Source organism: Thermobia domestica, chromosome 6 (assembly GCF_964235325.1).
Source record: "Thermobia domestica chromosome 6, izTheDome1.hap1.1, whole genome shotgun sequence".
NCBI lineage: Eukaryota > Metazoa > Arthropoda > Insecta > Zygentoma > Lepismatidae > Thermobia > Thermobia domestica.
In genome coordinates this window covers 114,065,833-114,084,836 of record NC_137459.1, presented here as the reverse complement: position 1 = coordinate 114,084,836, position 19,004 = coordinate 114,065,833, and the positions used below count along the sequence as shown (strand labels likewise).

The 19,004-nt window shown below is 37.5% G+C and overlaps 1 protein-coding gene across 3 annotated transcripts in view; it reads left to right on the top strand.

Moving 5' to 3' along the window:
- nompA (no mechanoreceptor potential A) overlaps positions 1–19,004 on the top strand; it is a 329,738-nt gene that overhangs the window by 120,438 nt on the left and 190,296 nt on the right. For all 3 annotated transcript variants that reach the window (XM_081761969.1, XM_081761968.1, XM_081761967.1), the window contains exon 2: positions 1,542–1,615. The gene's annotated coding sequence lies outside the window, so the exon portion shown is untranslated. The remainder of the gene's footprint in view (positions 1–1,541; positions 1,616–19,004) is intronic.

Here is a 19,004-nt window from a genome sequence, read left to right as displayed (position 1 = left end):
TCACTCTATCAATATATAGTTTTTATACTATCAATTATATAACACTAAAAAGGTGTTCGAGATCGAAGACTTGGGTCAACTAGTGTTGCCTACGTGACTCGTAATATCTCGTTTTGTATTGATTATCGGCTAGAAAACGACCCAAAAATTCTTATGTTTCTCGTCTTGTCTCGAATTTGAAAATTTACTTCTCATCTCGTTTTCAAGACAAAGACGAGGCGAGGAATTTCTTATATCATAGGAGCACTATCCTTAACAGCAAATATCGTCAATATACTTGCTAACAATTGTATCATGAGTAGCATTTTATACACATAAACTTCTTTCTAGAAAGCACGCCGAAAGTGAAAATTAAGTTAGGACTTTTCCCTACTGTATACCAAAATGAAATTCTAGTTTAATGTTCCATAATTATACACTGAGGCTAAGGAGACGGTTACGATGATAATGAATGAAATAGTACAACGAAAAAAAAGTGGAAGGAAACGGAAGACCGGAAACTCATTCACACATTGTGTATCCACCACAAAGTCCACCTACCACGAGTTGGGATCGAACCAGGGACCCCATGCACGTGAGCCCCTACCACTGAGCCACAGCGGCTCATGTTCGCCGAAAGTATACACTAAGTTACACGAGACAAATCCTAAAAGCAAGTGAACGAAGCGAAATAATTTGTGGAATGATAAAGTTGGAAGAAACTAACGAAAATATTATTACCAAACACTAAACTGAAATAAAACTTTAGTGTAACATCTTATGGGTATGCCTTGCAAAGTGAAGACGGATGATCAATCAAAGTGAATGAATATCAAATCAAACTTTTGTACTTTCTCACCAGAAATCAAGGCCGGAACCACGTATACACCAAATGCATATGCAGTAACTATAAGACCAGCGGGGAGAGGGCTTTACCAAACTCTAACTCGTATGGCTTATTATACGACAGTTTTCGCAGTACAAATAACCACTGAGCCAGTGGCTCGAAAGAAGGAAGTAGTCAATATTATTTATAAATGATGATTAATTTGACTTCAGTTTATAAATTGAGTGGCCAGTTTCAATTTGAGATATTAAGGTATTATACGTAGATTCCAGACAAAGCATTTTTTTTAAATGCAATGTTACGTTTGTTCGTTTGTTTATTAAATTATTGTCTGTTTTAAGCACAGAAGTTATATGAGACGTTGTCCTACATTTTAAGATAAATCCAAACCATCATAAAGTTTTCAAAACTTCTTCACTGGAAATCAAACCCGAGACTTCGTGTACCAAAGACGGGAGTATGTTATATCTGCTGCAGCTTTGCGCTAAAATAAGTTAAACACTTGCTTATATTTGTCAAAATATAATCCTCTCTTAGACATTGTCACTCTTAAGAGTCCTTGCTAAGATGAAAATCTAAATAAACAAATTCAAATTATCGTATTAAAATCAACTTGAATTTAATGTGTCACATATTACTTCTTTTTTTAAAAGAAAATAATATTGTATTTTGCTTATTGTATATTAATTTTCTCCTTTTTTCTTTTTAATTTCAGGGCCTAATAGGCAACTTTCATTTTGTGAAACATAAGAAAATTAAAGCCTCCCTTTTTAGGACTATGATATATGTGTAAGTATTTCCTGTTACATTCTATACATTTTTTTTAAAAAAAGAAAAGAACACTATATGTGCTTGTTGAGGGTAGAGGTTGTAAAATTATATCATCTAAAAACAAATAAAATATTAATAGCTTTGAGATACAGAAAATAAGATATTTTTTTTATCATAAATCATTTTAAGTTAATATTTGAATTCATTAAAACAAACTCTTTTAAACATTTTCTTTAAATCTCTGTAGGAAATGATCTTACAAAACGAGGTGAAATGTAATTGTTCGTCGAGGTAAGATGACTATCTGTATGTGGTACTACCTTCCGTTTCTACAGTTTTGCATACTTATGCAAGATGTTACAATCCATGGAAGAACACTTGGCGATATTTTTGACATTGAAAATACACTCCCCGCCATTTAGAATATAACACTAAAAAGGAGACATCATAGGAAGTCCAAATTTGCAGAATATGTAGAGATAGAATAATAAACGATTAGCAAGACGGCGTCGTGAAACAGCAGAGACGTTGGGCATGACATCTGGTGACAGCAAGCGGAGGATTGCCAGAGAGTCACAATTCAGTGGTATAATAAGGATGGTGTGACAGCAGTGTGTGCATCCACTCTAAAGATTCCTCGTTGCCGGATGCGACAGTTCTTCCAGCAGGATTCGGCCTCTGATTGCAGACGAACACTGGCGTTTCGCAAGTGTGGCTTGTTCTTCCGCAACATTGTTTCCCGTATTGGACGGGATGCGGCCTCAGTGAAGCATATCTCGACTCGATAGCTCCACGAACACACTACGCAGCAACACACCAGCTCCAACAGCAGAATCATACTACTGGCTGCGAGGATAGTTGGCTCGTCCGTATGGATGTGGCTGTACGGACAGCTACATGCCGGAGAGTGACTCAAGCACTATTGCTGCTGCACAGCACTCACTGATTCCACAAACACTTCTAGGTCGTCTAGGAGAGCGGGTCATGTTTGCACTACACTCACTGCTGCAGTTTTGCTGACTGCTTAGCATAGGTATGACTGACGCAATCGTCGCGCATAGAGAGACGATTGGCTGGATATCCTCCTTTTAGATACAAATCCCACTTCTGTCTGCAGCATCATCTTGACCTCAACCGTATCTGACACTACCTTGGCACTAGGCTGGGTGAATCCTATCTTTTACATTGCCACGTCGGTCCGGCAACTGGTGTTATTGTGTCGAGTGCCATTGGATTTCATGCGCTTTCGTGCCTCTTATTAATGGACATTTGACCAACCAACGCTCCATTGAAGAAGTGTTAAAACTAGTTGTGATCCTTTTACTGCAGATGCTGCAGGGTCTACATTCCCGCACGACAACGCGCGCCCTCACGTTGCACGTACTGACCTACATTTCCTGGCAGAATACAATATTTCTGTTTCCCTGGCAAGTGCGCTTCTGTAATCTCTCGCTGATTGAACACGTGTGGTAGATGGCTGCACAACGCTTCATACACATTCGAACTCCCTAGCTACATTTGATGAGCTATGGCATCGTGTCAAAGACACATGGCTTGCCATACACCAGGATGATATCCAAGAGCTCATCCTCTCGACGCCTTGCCATGTTGCGTCCGATCTGATTGGTTACTGACCACTGCCATTTCTGCTTCGCTGTCACCACGTTGTGACGCGTCGCATAGAGCGGAAGTCACATAGAACAATTTGCTACTTTTATCTTCAGGTCTCTGCCTGCGAACTATGGCGCTGCTATTCTGTTTCCTTCTTGATGTTGCACGTTTAATGCGAGCAGCGTAGTAAAATTATTATATATGGATAGTACATACTGAGTGAACCACTTAAAGTGACCCTCCTTGTAATTTCTAAAATAATTGACTAAAATAGTTGAAATTTTGTACTATGCAAATATCGGAAGGAGAATATCATACTCGACACTATCACCAGGTTAACATTGCCATTTCAATATAAGGTTTCATTTTTTTTAAAACAGCGCTACGTCAGTTCATTACATATTTGAAATCAACATGTAAAACAAAATATCGAAATACCAGACCATTTATTCATCGTTACCAATTAAGGATGCTACAGTATTATAAATATCATAATTTTGGGGGCTCTACAAAAGTAATAAAACAACGAAAATGAACGAGGCAGTGTATATCTAAAATGACTTAGTAAAGGATACTATGACTCTAATATAAAAAAAAAAAAACGAACAGTTATTACAACAAAAAGTGCTTAGGTGAGTATTGTATCTAAGGAGTTACATACGTATGTTATAAGCATTAATAGAGTCTGCAGCACTGCTTTAAACGACGTATTTGCAGCGAGTGTTTAAAATGATCGTTATTTATTTTTTTTTTTTTTTTGCGTCTACATGTAACATTACAACGATAGTATTTGGTAGGCTTAGATGTAATTATAAGAATTTGCGCGGGGGCCGCGGTGGCTCAGTGGTAGAGCGTTCACCTCTGGTGCTTGGGGTCAAGGGTTCGATCCCAGCCTCCGCCAAGTGAACTTTGTGGTGGACAAACACCGTGTGCGTGGGTTTTCTCGGGATTCTCCCGTTTTCTCCTACTTTCTTCATTCCACTATTTCATTCATTACTCATTATCACAGTCTCCTTTAGCCTAACCGGCATAACCGTGGGACGTAAAGCTCAAAGATTTTATTTCATTTTTCACCACGAGGAGGTAATAGCACTTCGAGTTCCACCCACTTTTAGTTAAACCCTGTCGTCTAATTTTCTGTCATGGCCTTACTTGCTTGAGTCCTCACTTACTAGCTTTACTTTTCTAGATGGCATAGTCTTTTTCTCGATCCGAGTGTTCGCATTTTATTGCTAGAAACCAAGGCACAGTGTATGAATCCATCACAACCTGCCTACTCAAACACGGATTGAGAAGCTTGCGTCACCAAACCCACCATTCGCTCTACTGCTTGGGTATGGCACGGTAACTTAGTTATTTCTTCACCGAGCATTGCAACTGAGTAAATATTTTCTTCAATCTCGTGGTCGGAGAGCATCTTGGTGAGCGGAGGTTGTACAAGGGGACAAGGTCATCCACTCCACCATGTCGTAGTAATCTTTCGAGTCAAAATTTATTTTTAAGAACTGCGAATTATTGGAAAATACAGAGAATATTATCTGCTTAGATTCCGTGGGTAGAAATTGGGCTAGATTCCCAAATTCCACAAATGCCGCGGTCCTTCACAGTATGATGGATTTTGCTGGATGGCAAACCAGACCCAGGGATACACCATGACATGTATTGTACAAGACACATGAATGCCTCGCAAGATCCCGCTGTGCTAATGTACAAACGAAGAACGCGACATGCCTTGTTGAGCCAACGAGACTGGACCACTAGACAGAGTTTCTTGTTCGCCAAGTTTGAAGGACAGTATCCTGAGTGAATTGCTCTGCAGATTGCTAGTAAATATCGTTGGTCCGCACTGAGGTCTTCAACTTTTGCGAATTCAACCAACCAGTCAAGATTTATTGCTTAGTATACCAAGGGCGTTTCCTCGCACTTGTCGAGCTTTCTTCTGATGGGTCCCGAAACTGTTTTTGGACCCGAGGCTCCCCTCGCCCCGTCGAGATGTCTTATTAACTATCGAAGCGGCAGTTCATTTCCCTGAAGAAGACAAACGGTCCATTGAAGTTCTCGATTTAGTTTTTTCTAAAACAATGTAGAGCCCTTTAAATCTTACCCTGTTCATTGGTGTACCGTCATTGCCAGCTGTACCACCGTTGACAGATCAGTTCCGTTTCCCTCCAAAAATTCGTACGCAGTGTCCTCTCCACTACCAGACTTCGGCACAACGTTGCCCAAATATGTTGAACCCGGTTCTTCCACTATTGTTAAGTGTTCTTCTTCTATCTGCCGTCGATACCAGTGTTTTCCTTTGTTCGCCTGTGTTAGAGTTTGGTCTTTTCTTCCACCAAAGAAGGCTCTTCTAACAGATTTTCCGGCTATCTCGTTACTTTCTTGAACAGCTGCGCTGAATTTACTCTTTTCCCTCCTAATCATATGTTTATCAATAACAAGGTTTTGCGCTCCGTTTAAATGTCTCCTGCATCTTGAATTGCTGCACTAGCGATAAGTGAAACTGCCCAGAGAAGAAATAACTGCGTTTCCATGCCATACTCAAGCAGTAGAGCGAATGTTATGTTTGGTTACGCGAACTTTTCAATCCGTGTGTTGGTCGGCAAGTTGCGACGGATTCATACGCTGTGTCGTGATTTCTAGCAAGGAAATGCCAACACTCGGATCGAAAAAAAGAGTATGCCATCTAGAAAAGTAAAGCAAGTAAGTGAGGACGCAAGCAAGTAAGGCCATGGCAGAAAATTAAACAAAGCGGAACTAAAAGTGGGTGGAACTCGAAGTGCAGTCACCTCCTCGTGGTGTGTTCTGTGTTATTTTCGACAAAGAATAAATGATCGAGAATGTTGATGATGAATTGCATTACAGCAAAAAATAAATAAATAAGTAAATAAACTCTATTCTCATTCTAAACAAAATAAATCAACTTGTTGTACATACAAATAAAAAAAAATGCAAACTTCTTGCCTTAAGCGTTGAAATTTGGCTAATTTAAGCAAAGAACTGCACATAAGTGGGCTTTAGAAAGATGCATTAGATATAGTTCAAGCTGCCTCTAAGGCTGAATCTGAAAAAGACTGGAATATATGTGTTCTACATAGACAAAAACGTGAAATATTGTATCGCGTAGTGCGGGCTGCATATATTTTTCATAACCTCGAGGCGACACATGAAGGCGTTGACTAAAAATCCTGAAAAAAATTGGCACACTTTGCCCACTAAAAGACACCCTATAACCGCTTCGCCGAACCGATTTCCGAGAAAAAGTTGAAATTCGGCCAACCCTACTAAACACCCTATTTTCTCTGTTTCTTTTGGTCCTGAATCCAGTGCTAGCAATCATTTTCAGCAACTGAATTCACCAAATCGGGATATTCCCATGTCAGGTCCCTGGAGGGACTAGTTGTCAACTGTGGCAGGGGGTGGGAGTATGCCTAAAAGAAACCCTTTCTGTGACATTAGGTAGAGTGATATGTGATATGATAAACCTAAGTCAGTAGATTCTAGGGAAGGGCACGAGCGAGTTCGACCGAGTTTTCTTTGAAACTCGACTCGAAAAATTTCCTCCAACTCGATTCGAAACTCAACTCGAATTTGGGTCGAGTTTCGAGTCGAATCGAGACGAAACGAGCCAAATCTTGTATGCAGTTCTAAATACTCTCTTCAAATATCCTGCATAGACAATATATCATTGATACTACTTCTACTACAACAACACCATGTATAAACATGAAAGATGAGCTGTTTGTATCTGAATACTAAACGCTAGTTTACTGCCGATCTCGGTCGTCGTAAAGTCTAAGAGGCAAGGACATATTTGACAAAGTTCCAGGTTTATGTTCTGGAGGAGGGGGATGATGATCATAGGGTCATACCTTTATAGGACTAGGGCCCACCAAATTAATTGTCCCAGGATATAAAGTACATTCCCAGGGGAAGTACGTTCCTTGGCATCTCTTCACCCATAAGCTGGTAGACTTCGGATCAGCTTAATTTCCTGTGTAATAATTGAAAACAGTATAGTATGATACAATGAAAATTCTCTTCGGTGCGAGAGGTCCCAGGTTCGATTCCGGTGGGGACATCGATCGAAAAACTGTAAAAAGCTTTTTCAGGCCATCCACCCTGAACGAGATTGTCCTCATTCACACCAGGCGAGTGACAAAGTAGTACCTAACATAGGATTCACGCTGCTTTCTTCCTTCCCCAATCCTTTCTTCCTTCCTTTTCCCCGGATAGTGTTCTCGCCAAGGAACATCATCCCTCATACGTGACGGGCTAAATGGCCACAGATGCCGAAAGCCCAGAAATCTAAAATCCATCCATCCATTCACAATGAAAATTCTAGCAACTTTTCTGTTTCTAACTATTCACTCTCCCTTTTCCTAATAGCTTAAATAGCAGAATACATTTGAAATAAAAGAACGTTTTATTGTTTTAAAAGACCTAACGTCATGTGGATTGTTGTTCTGCGCTCCACTCCCTACTTTCACAATACGCAGTGATTGAAATTTCACCGAAAAGCATTCAAAAAACTGATAGGTCTAGATCATGACAAATCTATTACACGATATTTCTCTGCTTAAGACAATTAGAAATTACCTTTTAATTTGAGAAGTTACCTTTTCAATTAGAAGTTTACCTTTTGATCTTCACTTAATTTATAACTTCAATAGTATCTTCACCTCTGGTACTTGGGGTCCCTGGTTCGATCCCAGCTCGTTCCGTGTGGACTTTGTGGTGGACAAACACCGTGCTCCTGGGTTTTCTCGGGGCTCCCCCGTTTCCTCCCACTTTCTTCATTCCACCATTTCATTTATTTCTCATAATCACCGTCTCCTTTAGCCTAACCAGCATAATCATAGGACGTAAAACTTAGATTTCATTTCGTTTTTTCAATGGTATCTTCCTCGAAAAACTGGGGGTACGGAAAGTTACTCAGAGCAACCACTATTTCAGGGCAAAATGTGGGAAACTTCAATGAAAGACAATTCTAGTGTCCTTTTGTGTAATAAATAATCTTTCTCATATTCTAGATATTCTTCCAGCTTTAGTTATGAAAAAGACTATAAAGTTCCCTCATTCCACAGAATCTATTGAACTATTCAATGTTTTTATGTTTCTGAGAAACGCTACGAATTATTACCAGAAAAATATTAGAGGCACCTCTTTTGGACAAATCAGCGGTGACTCAGTGGTAGAGCGTTCACCTCTGGTGCATGGGGTCCTTGGTTCGATCCGAGCTCGCGCCAAATAAATGTTGTGCTTGACAAACACTGTGTGCGTGGGTTTTCTCGGGGTTCTCCCTTTCCTCCCACTTTCTTCATTCCACCATTTCCTTCATTTCTCATCATCGTCTCCTTTAGTCTAGTTGGCATAATCGGTTAACATAAAACTTAAATATTTAATTTCATTACCTTTCAAATCATCTAGGCCGCTACTTAGACAAGCTTATGAGTATTTTCTTTCTGCATCTTTCTGATGACTATTTGTGGCCCAATCCTCCAAAACGTACAGGAGACAAGAAAGAAAGAGTTGAGTTGAGTTGATTTTGAGTTTAACATCCCGTTCAGCAGCGAGGCTATATGAGACGTGGACCTACTGATTAACGTGGAATCCGAACCACATGAGCTCCTACCTGGAAACGAACTCGGGTCTCCCATGCCAAAGGCGCGTACGCTAACCGCTTTGCCGCGAGAGAGCTCTCGATCATTTTAAGTATCTGGAAAATATTTTCACGAAAGACGCTTACTGCATCAAATAGATCAGGTTAAGAATAGCCTTAGCCAAGGAACCATCCAAGAAGAAAAGATTACTCAGAACTAGGAGACTTAATATTGGACTAAGGGAGAAGTTGGTCAAATCCTATGTATGGACTACTAAAATGTATGGTTCAGAAATTTGGACATGGCGGAAGTTAAAGAAGAAATATTTAGAGAGCTTCAAAATGTGATGTTGGAGGAAGATGAAGATAAAATGGACAAAGAGTAATCAACAGGGATGGAAAATGAATCGATTCTTGTAAAAACGCTCCGGACCGTTCCTGAACCGGTTCTGGGTTGTGGCTGTTGTCCAAAAAGCGGTTTAGGAACCATTCTGTCTTTTAAGGAAGTGGTTTTCGAACCGGTTCTGAGATGTTAAGCGCAGGGAGGAGCGGTTCTTGAACCGGTTCTGAGACATCAAGAAAATGAAGAACCGTTTCTGAAGTGTTAAGTAAAAGGTCGAACCGGTTCTTGGAGCGGTTCTGAGTTTCGACTGTTTTCAAGAACCGGTTCACGAACTGTTTTCATACGATGTGGTTCTCGGCCCAGCTCTGAAAGTTTAGACATTAGCGTTTCTTGAACCGGTTCTGATATGATAGGAAAACGTCAAACCGGTTCTGATAGCGGTTCTTACATGTTTGTGAAATATATATCGAAAAAGCATTTGAGCCCAGTGGTACTGATACCAGATTTCATTATGTATACATTTACTGAGTGACAGCTCCTTTAAAAAAAATCACTGATTGCAACTTGTCTTATATTAATATTATGCAGCTGGAAATCACTTCTTTGCTTTATTACATTTTCCTTCCTTCTTTCTTTTTTTCTTTGTGTACTATACATTCATGTATTATCTCGACATGATCTTATATTAGAGCTTTACCACAAATTTACCTTTACCACAAATTTACCTCATCTATTTTCCACTAATCTTAGTTTGTTCTATTCTATAACGTTAATTCTATATTATCAGATATAATACTATATAGTTAACAAATGCATGTATTTTAATTACAACCATTATATTATTCTATTGCACACTAATATATCTCACACACACTGAGGGAATTATATGTTTAAAATGTATTGCTCTGGTAATGTGATATAACATACCTGCTTTATCAAGAAGTATAAAATGTTTTTGATCGAAACTCCAGCATTGCGCAGGTATGAAGATGTATGTTAAAAGAATTCATAGTAATTCCTAACAAAGAATATATTATATGATCAAATGTAAGAATCACATTTTTTCTTTTTCTTTTCTTTCTTTCTTTTTATGCAACATGTTGTAAAAAATCCTCATAAATATCTGACATGTTATTGTTAGGGAGACGGATATGGCGTGGAGTCGATTGCGTATAGCGTTATTGCTTCCGCTAACAATAAAGAATTCGGAGTAAAAGATTATCGTAAAAACAAGGTTAATGGTCTAAATAGAAAGTTTTATAGTAGAAAAGTTCAAGTAAAAAGTGAAGTCAACGGCCTTGTAAAGTTCAACAAAACTATATTCCACGCTATCACAACAAAACGAGATCTCCCACAAATCATGCAAATCCTGCCGTTTAACACTTTTGATTTTTTTACATAATTATTTTTTCATTGTTTCTTCACATTATGGGTTATTGTTGTTGAGTTGAGTTGATTTTAGTGTAGCGTCCCTTTCAGCAGCGAGGCTATATGAGACGTGGACCTACTGATTAACGTGGAATCCGAACCACATGAGCTCCCGCCGGGAATCGAACCCGGGTCTCCCACGCCAAAGTGGGTTATTGTTAAATCTTAGAATTTAATAATAATCTTGCTCGGTTTTGCTTAGTATCCCGTATGTTTTCATTTTCTTTATTATTAATTGATTTAATGTAAATATTTCTCAATATTAGATCATTATAACATTTCCTTTCGCTTCTCTTAAGCACTGAATGGTAGAAAACGTAAACGTACTAAATTTTGTCTGTTACATGCTGTTCTTTTCTATTTTACTTACAGGAGACGATAAAAGAGAGGAAACTATTGTGACCATTAAAAAATTCAAAATTCTTACCGATTTACGCTAGAAAGTGATTCTTCAATACGTGTGCGTCGTTCGTTCCTCCCGATGTATATTGACTCACCTAGAAGAAATACCGTTCAACGTATCTAACCGAATTTTAAACTTACAGTAGTATGTGTTTTTGTACCATTGTCCAGTTTCTTTTTCTTGACTTTTCTTTTATTTGTTTTTTTTTTTTTTAGTTTAGCATCCCGTTTAGCAGCGAGTGCATATGATACATGGATCTACAGTTTAATGTGGGACCCGAACCACATGAGCTTGCGCCGGAAATCGAACCTGGGTTTTCCACATCAAAGACGTGTACGCTAACCGCTTAAACATAAGGAAGCTCTTGAATTTTCCTCCTGTTTGTAAAAAGAAGGGTAATTTACTGAAGGGTATAATAATAATAATAATAATAATAATAATAATAATAATAATAATAATAATAATAATAATAATAATAATAATAATAATAATAATAATAATAATAATAATAATAATTTTTCGAAAACAGATGTGCAAAGGTTTTGTTTATATTTCACACATCAACATTCCATTAAGAATCCTCTGGGGAAATCGCGAAGAATACATTTACTCTTCAGCTCCCTCGTAGCTAAGTGTTTAACATTTGGCGTGGGAGACCCAGATTCGATTCCCAGTGGGAGCTCATGTAATTTAGATCTGACGTTAAGCTGAAGGTCCACGTCTAACATAGCCTCGCTGCTGGAAGGGATTCTAGACTGAAAATCAAATCAAATTTACTCTTCGCAGTGATTTTTTTCGGTTGATTTTCTCAAAAAAAAAAAAAAACACTTATGCGATTTTGTTCATATTTCATAAATAGACATTTTGTTGAGAACTCGACAAAATGTCAAAACTCATGTGCCGTGAAGCAAAATTCCAGTCTTAGGTGTAATTTTTCTTTTCGTAAGATTTTCTCAAAATGGTCTCAAGTTATTTTGTTTATATTTCTTAAGTAAATGTTGTATTAACAGATCTCTCATTTTCTATTTTCTAAAGAAAAAAAAAATACAGGGAAAGTTATGTTGTGAGCATTGTTCGTAGGCTTCCTTAAGGAAATTTCTCTCTTCTGACACAAAATTTTCTCTTTTCTTATCAAATTTTTCCTAGTTTATTGATTGAGTTGTTTTGGACTTTAACATCCCTTTCAGCTGCGAGGCTATATGAGACATGGACCTACTGATTAACGTGGAATCCGAACCACATGAGCTCCTGCCGGGAATCTGACCCAAGTCTCCCAAAGCCAAAGGCGCATATGCTAACCACTTACCCACCAATGAGTTCTTTCTCTAGTTTATTGAGTGTCTAATTCCAATGACGGAAGTTATGTTGTAAGATTAATTTAGCTATATTGAAGGAAGTAATAACCACATTTCGATGGTCGAGCGCCAAAGGGGTGTAACTTTTGAGAAAATCGAGTTTAAAAATGTGATGGTTTTTATTTTGACGATATTTTCTATTGTGTTGTCCACTGAAAACGATATTTAAGTTACAGTTCAAGTTTAGTTCTGTCAACAAAATTTAATCCATGACATGTCCTAACTAGCATCAACTCAGAATTTCACAATTTGGCAGTTATGGCCCTTTGGTTCTCAACCAACGATTTGTTTTATTCATTTGCTTTGTACTTGTAATTTATTTTACTTTTTCCTTTACTTAAAAAAAAAACAAAACAAAAAATAGCCAACTACGGATGCAAATTATGCTATTTTGAACACACACACACACACACTTTTGCTATTGTATTGGTTTATTTATGAAGAACAAAGAAAGAAATTATAATTTATATTGGTCAATCAGTCAGCGCCAGACTATCCCTAGATTTTGACGTTTTATCATAAAAAATCCCTTTTTCCCTTTTCACTAAATTTCCTTATGAAAGTTCCCTAGATTAGAGAAATTTCTCTCAAACTATGAACACTGATGAGTTTTCTTTAAGTTTTCTGTGATCTTAGGATATGGTCACCAATTACATCGCATGATTTTGACCAGCAATTTGAACACTCAGAAGTATTAGCAATTGACTTCAATTCAGGAGAACATTTCACTCTAATTTGTAATATCAGAAGAAACTCAAATCTTGAAGCTGCGCAAACTAGAAGATACGCGTGTTGCATTGTTGCCAGTGACAAAAATCGGAGAGCTTTAATAAAAGAAACAAAGTTCTCAGCAAATGATCAAACTGACATACTTTGCAGTCCACCTAGTTTCAGAAAGCAAGGATATGCTTAGCATCAATTTTCTTCGAAGTAGACTTTCTCGAAAATAAATAAATAAAATACAAGAATCCAGTGAAATACACTTGCTCCCCACTGTCAATATGCATGAATGTAGATAGAACATTATTAGACTAAATGGCATGCAACACTTGGATGGAATCAGGTACTATAGTGATGCCACGATATCCTGATGCGCGGAATTTCATTTGAAGAACAATGTCATCTAAACATGAATAATTAAAGGTACGGACCGCTGCAATAAACTTTCTCGTTCTGACTTCTTAAACACTGTAGTTATTACGAAAACGTTTATTTGTGACATGTAGATAATATTATAATAGGCACTTTGACAAAACTGCATAAAAGAAAAAAAATCCTCCAAGAGAAAACTATTACTTGCGATTTTTTTCATGATAAATTATTCATGCCATCTTATAGGGTTGCCAGTTAGTTGAATTATAGTGCAGTTATTTATGAATTATGACTAAAACTGACTTATTAGTTTTTTCTTAATATCCTTCTAAAATTCACATACAAGACTAAACTATATCATACAAGACTAAACTAAAAATTATTCATATCATAGTGTAGAATTCGTATTTATTTATGAAATAGGAACAAAATTGCCTAATTCATTTTTTGAGAAAAATCACCCAGGAAGAACTCACTCCAAGAGTAAATAATCCTTTGCTAATTCTTGAATGGGAAATGACTTATATCATATTGTAGGTTTCTTAATGAAATACTTATTTGTGAAATAAGAATATAATTTCCTTAATATTTTTTTTTACAAATCAGGAAAAACTCACCCCCTAAAAGTAAACTATACTTTGTGATTTTTATAAATAAAACATATTTCACACCATATTGTAGGTTTTCTAATGGAATATTTATTTATGCAATATGAAAAACATTGCTTTGGCAGTTGTTTGTTTCAGAAAATCGTTTGAAATTAAAAACAAAAACAAAAACAAAAAAAAAAAAAACATACACACACACAATAGTAAACTAAACTTTCTGAATTTTTCCCAGAAAAAGAAAATATAAAATATAATGGATTGCTAATGAAATATAAGTTTATCTAAAATAAAGGAAACCATTTGAGCTGTTTTCGAGAAAATCACACTTTTCATTTTCACCGTTCTTTAAACTACCGTTATTTTCAGGGAGAAAAAACATTCGAAAATCCTTCTGGGGAATTGTATGAAAACCTTAAGTTCCATATTTTGTGTCAATACGATGAACGGCGTGTCCTGTAGGCGAGTATACATCGTAACAGACGGACGGAACCTAGCACACCCATTGGGGAAGGGGATGGGAGATATATAAAAAATGACCGAAAATGACCGATATTAGAGTTGAATCCATAGTTTTCAGGGTCCATGAGCTGATTGGTGAGAGTACTAATGTCCTTTAAATCTAATTTCAGCCCCAGTCTGGGTAAGATCCCCAAACACACTAGAAGGGATGGATGTTGACATAAAAATGATCTAAAACAGCCGATATGGGTGTCGAATCCGTAGTTTTTAGGGTCGTTGGGATTAACAGTAAAACTTCTCACATTGTTTAAATCCAAATTCAACACTCTTAATACTTTTGAGGGGAGACAGTGGCGTGTAAAAATTACTGAAAATGGCCGATATTCGTATCCATAATTTTTGGGTTTCATTTGATCGGTAACAGTTTTGGCGATCTTTAATTCCAAAGTCAACTCCCAGGTGGAGGAAAAATCTCACCTAGCACTCCTAGGGGACGACAGTGCGAGACATAAAGTTGTCGAAAATGACCAATGTTATTGTCGAACCCATAGATTTTGGGACCGCTCAGAGAAAAAGTGACACTCCCGATGACGTTTAAATCCGATTTAAGTCCTCGTTGGCACCTGGGGTGGGGTGCGGTGGGGTGAAATGGTGGCATCAAAAAAGACCGATATTAGTATCGTATCATTAGTTTTCAGCGTCGCTAGATGAATTGGTAACAATTTTGATTTAAGTTCAAGATCAGCATCAAGTGAGGACAAGACGCCCTGAGCACTCCTAAGGGGAGTGGAAGGGACATATGTAAAAAATAATAAGAAACGATCGATATTAGCGTAAAATCCATTGTTTTTGGGGTCAGTTAGATAAAACCTGAAACTCCAGATGCCAGTTAAGTTCAAATTCAACCCCATTACCATCCTGGAGGTGAAATTGTGACATGTAAAAATAATTGAAACTGACTGATGTTAGTGTCAAATACATATTTTTTCTGGGTCGTTGAAATGAACAACAAGAGAAACAATACCGTTTAAGTCCAAGTTAATCCCGATTTACAGAGGGTGGGGTGGGAAAGGTGAGAAATAACATGTCAAAAATGAATGAGAATTGTGTCGAATTCATAGTTTTCCGGATCGGGTAGACGTCTTGCATGTTTGAAATGACTTTTAGAAGGTATTTAGTACCCACTTCAACCTGTTTTCTTTTAATTCATATCAATTTGATCAAATACGTATTTTAATACGTATTGGGGGTGGGGTGTTTTAATATTTATGCCAAAAGTAGAGTATTTTCTGTATTTTTGTCATTACACTTACATTGAAATATACTTAAATGCTTTAAGGAAGAAGGGGATTTAAATACTTCCCATAAGCCTAAACCTATCTTTTCCGTGCGAATAACGGGCATTTCAGCTAGTTAATGAATAATTAGTAGAATAAGAATTTGAGAGGAAATGGGAAAACCCCAGAAAACCCAGACATGGAGACAATGTTGGTTGTGTTTTTCGATATCCAAGACGTTATACACAAAGGGTTTGAGCAAGAAGGTTGCACTGTAAATGATAAGTGCTATAAAGATGTTTTAGATTACCTAATAGCAGGCAGTTCATCCCTCCCTGCACCGCATTCAGAATGTTTCATCCTCCACTAAGTAGTTTCTGGCTCAGAATCAAATCGTGACCTTGCACCATTCCTCTTATTCTCCAGACCTTTCTCCGACCGATTATTTTCTGTTCCAAAAGGTGAAGTTGCAACTAAAGGATTAAAAATTCGGTGTCATTAAGGAAATTCAAAAAGTTGTAACCAACCAGCTGAACAGGATTCCTACAGAAGAGTTCTCCAAGGCCATGGAGAAGTTGATAATATGTGCTCAGCAGCATGTTGCTTCAATGGAGCCTAGTTTGAATAAACAAACTTAAAAAGTAATACCAACCTTCTTGTTTTCCTTAAAATTGCCCTAGTCCTGAAACTTATGGACCGCGCTGTGTACTTGTTTGAACAAAAATCACAATTTGAACTTTGTTTCATGGTAACAAGATTTTCTTGACCCATATTGGATCGAAACTAAAAAAAAAAAAAAAAAAGTTTGTAAGAATAACAATATGTAAAAATCAAACTTACATTTTTTTTATGTGCATTTGTCTGTATTTTTGTAGGTCACAAATCATTTCGTACGGTTCAAAATAGACTTATTTTCATATACAATTAGATATAGCATGTGGTCTAATAGCAACTAGGATGATTGACTTTGATTAACGTGGTCTATGATTCCTGATCTGATCTCAATACACGGTCCGAAATCGTTTGAAAATAGTGGGGGAAGAAGTTCAGCAATCCACTAATGCCTGACTGCTCTTGACACATAAAGTGGGGGCTCCAAAAAGTTGAAATATTCATGGATTACGATAATAATAATAGTAATAATAATAAATATTCAAACTAGTCGTCATTGTTATTTAAAATAGTTCAATAATGTTATTTATTCATTTAACCTTAATTGGTACACTTATCTACTGCGTTTAATATACGCTTTGGTGCATATCGTCCAGGGTTAGACTCCCGTGGGAGCGCAGCCCTCTTGCGTTTACCAACATATTGAAGCCTGCTTTCAGGAAAATAGCGGTATGAGATATAGAAGTCAGGAGTAAAGCGCCTGAGAACCGTTGTTCTAACCAAGCATTAGATCTCCTAAGTTGAAATGCTCCACCTGGCCAGCCATAGATCCCCATGAGCTGTAGAGTTAGAGTATAGTTTTTATTATTATTTATGAAATTCCCGTTTCTTCGTTAAGTATTTAGTGTTTCAGTTTGGTCGCTCAGATATTCGGTCACTTATGAAAGTCTAAATAATACTATGCATCTATATTGTATTATTAGCAAGAATATATTATTATAAATAACATATATGATTTCAATGCAAATACTTGAAAGCAAAACGAAAAGCCACGTTGTCTCAGTGGTATAGCACTCAACTCAGGTGCGTGGGATCCATGGTTGGATCCTAGCTAGCGCCAATTCTGCTACTGGTATACAAACACTTGTGTGTGGGTTTTGTCGAGGTCCTCCCGTTTCCTTCCACTATCTTAATCCACCATTATCATCTATCTTATCATGACTGTCTTCCTTAGCCTTGGTGGATATTCGTAAGATGGTAAATTTTAAAAATGAAAACACAGCATAATAATATGATTGATTTGGTGATTTAAGTTTAGCGTCCCTTTTCAGCAGCGAGGCTATGAGATGTGGATTTACAATTTAAGGTGGAATCCGAACCACCGTAGTCGTTCAATTTTTTTAAGGCGCTTCCACTGGGAATCGAACCCGGGACCCCGTGCACCAAGGATGGTGTGCGCGTGCTAGCCACTAGATCAGCGGGGAGAGCCACAATAATACAAGTATTGAATGATTGTATTACTGTATTTATAGACCTAAAATATAGTTTGCAGTAACGTATCTTACCTCAGAGAAAAGTTTTAACACTTTCTTTCCGTGTTTAACAAGAGTTGGACATGTGATGGCTAGACGAAACCCATGTATGAGCAGCAGTAACAGCATCATATAATTTTAAAGGATGTCCATTGAGTTTAATTGTCAATAAAGATTGCAAGGTACTCGCCAACATACGGTTTATTTCGGACCATTTAATATGAAGAACACTGAATCCACGTTCAAAGGCTGCAGTCGATAATGACACAGAGCGAACTTTCCGAGTTAAGGCTTTAAGAACTGGAAAATCATTTACCGACTTTGAACTTAACTTGTACTCTCTCCATTCTGACACTGCAATATAAGGATTCAATCCCAACGATACGTCTACGTTACCGTATAAACCACTCATACTCTTAGGATATTTATTTTCAAACACTGAAAAGCACTTTAGCACATCATAAGAAGGAAACCTTATTTCCACTTCGTCTACTAAATCCTGGATTACCTGCGCCCTTATTTGATTAAACTCATTATCATCACTCCCTGTATCAGACGGTTGTTTGCAGTGCACTAAATAATTTTCTTTACAAAGACTTAAGTAGATATCACCTTTCATACGAATTTCTCTCAGATTTCTCTTGGGTTGCAGATTGATTTTTTTTCTCTATTCCATTGTACGAAATTGCTTCCTTTTGCATCGTTTTACTAATATTAGACAGAAGGGATGCAATATAGAGAAGAAAACCTAGCAATGGAATGTTCTTTTTCTCTGATAGTTTTGTTTTTATTTCTTTTTGTAAATACCACTCAATTCAGAGCGGTCTCTGTTGAAATGGTCAGTATTTTCACACTCCAAAAGTAGGAATTGCATTGTACAAGAAAAATCTGTAAAGACTGCAAATAGTGCGTCCTTCTGACTTGAGTTGAGTTGAGTTGATTTTGAGTTTATCGTCCCGTTCAGCAGCGAGGCTATATGAGACGTGGACCTACTGATTAGCGTGGAATCCGAACCACATGAGCTCCCGCCGGGAATCGAACCCGGATCTCCTGCTTCCTTCTGACTTGAAATCCAACGTATGCAT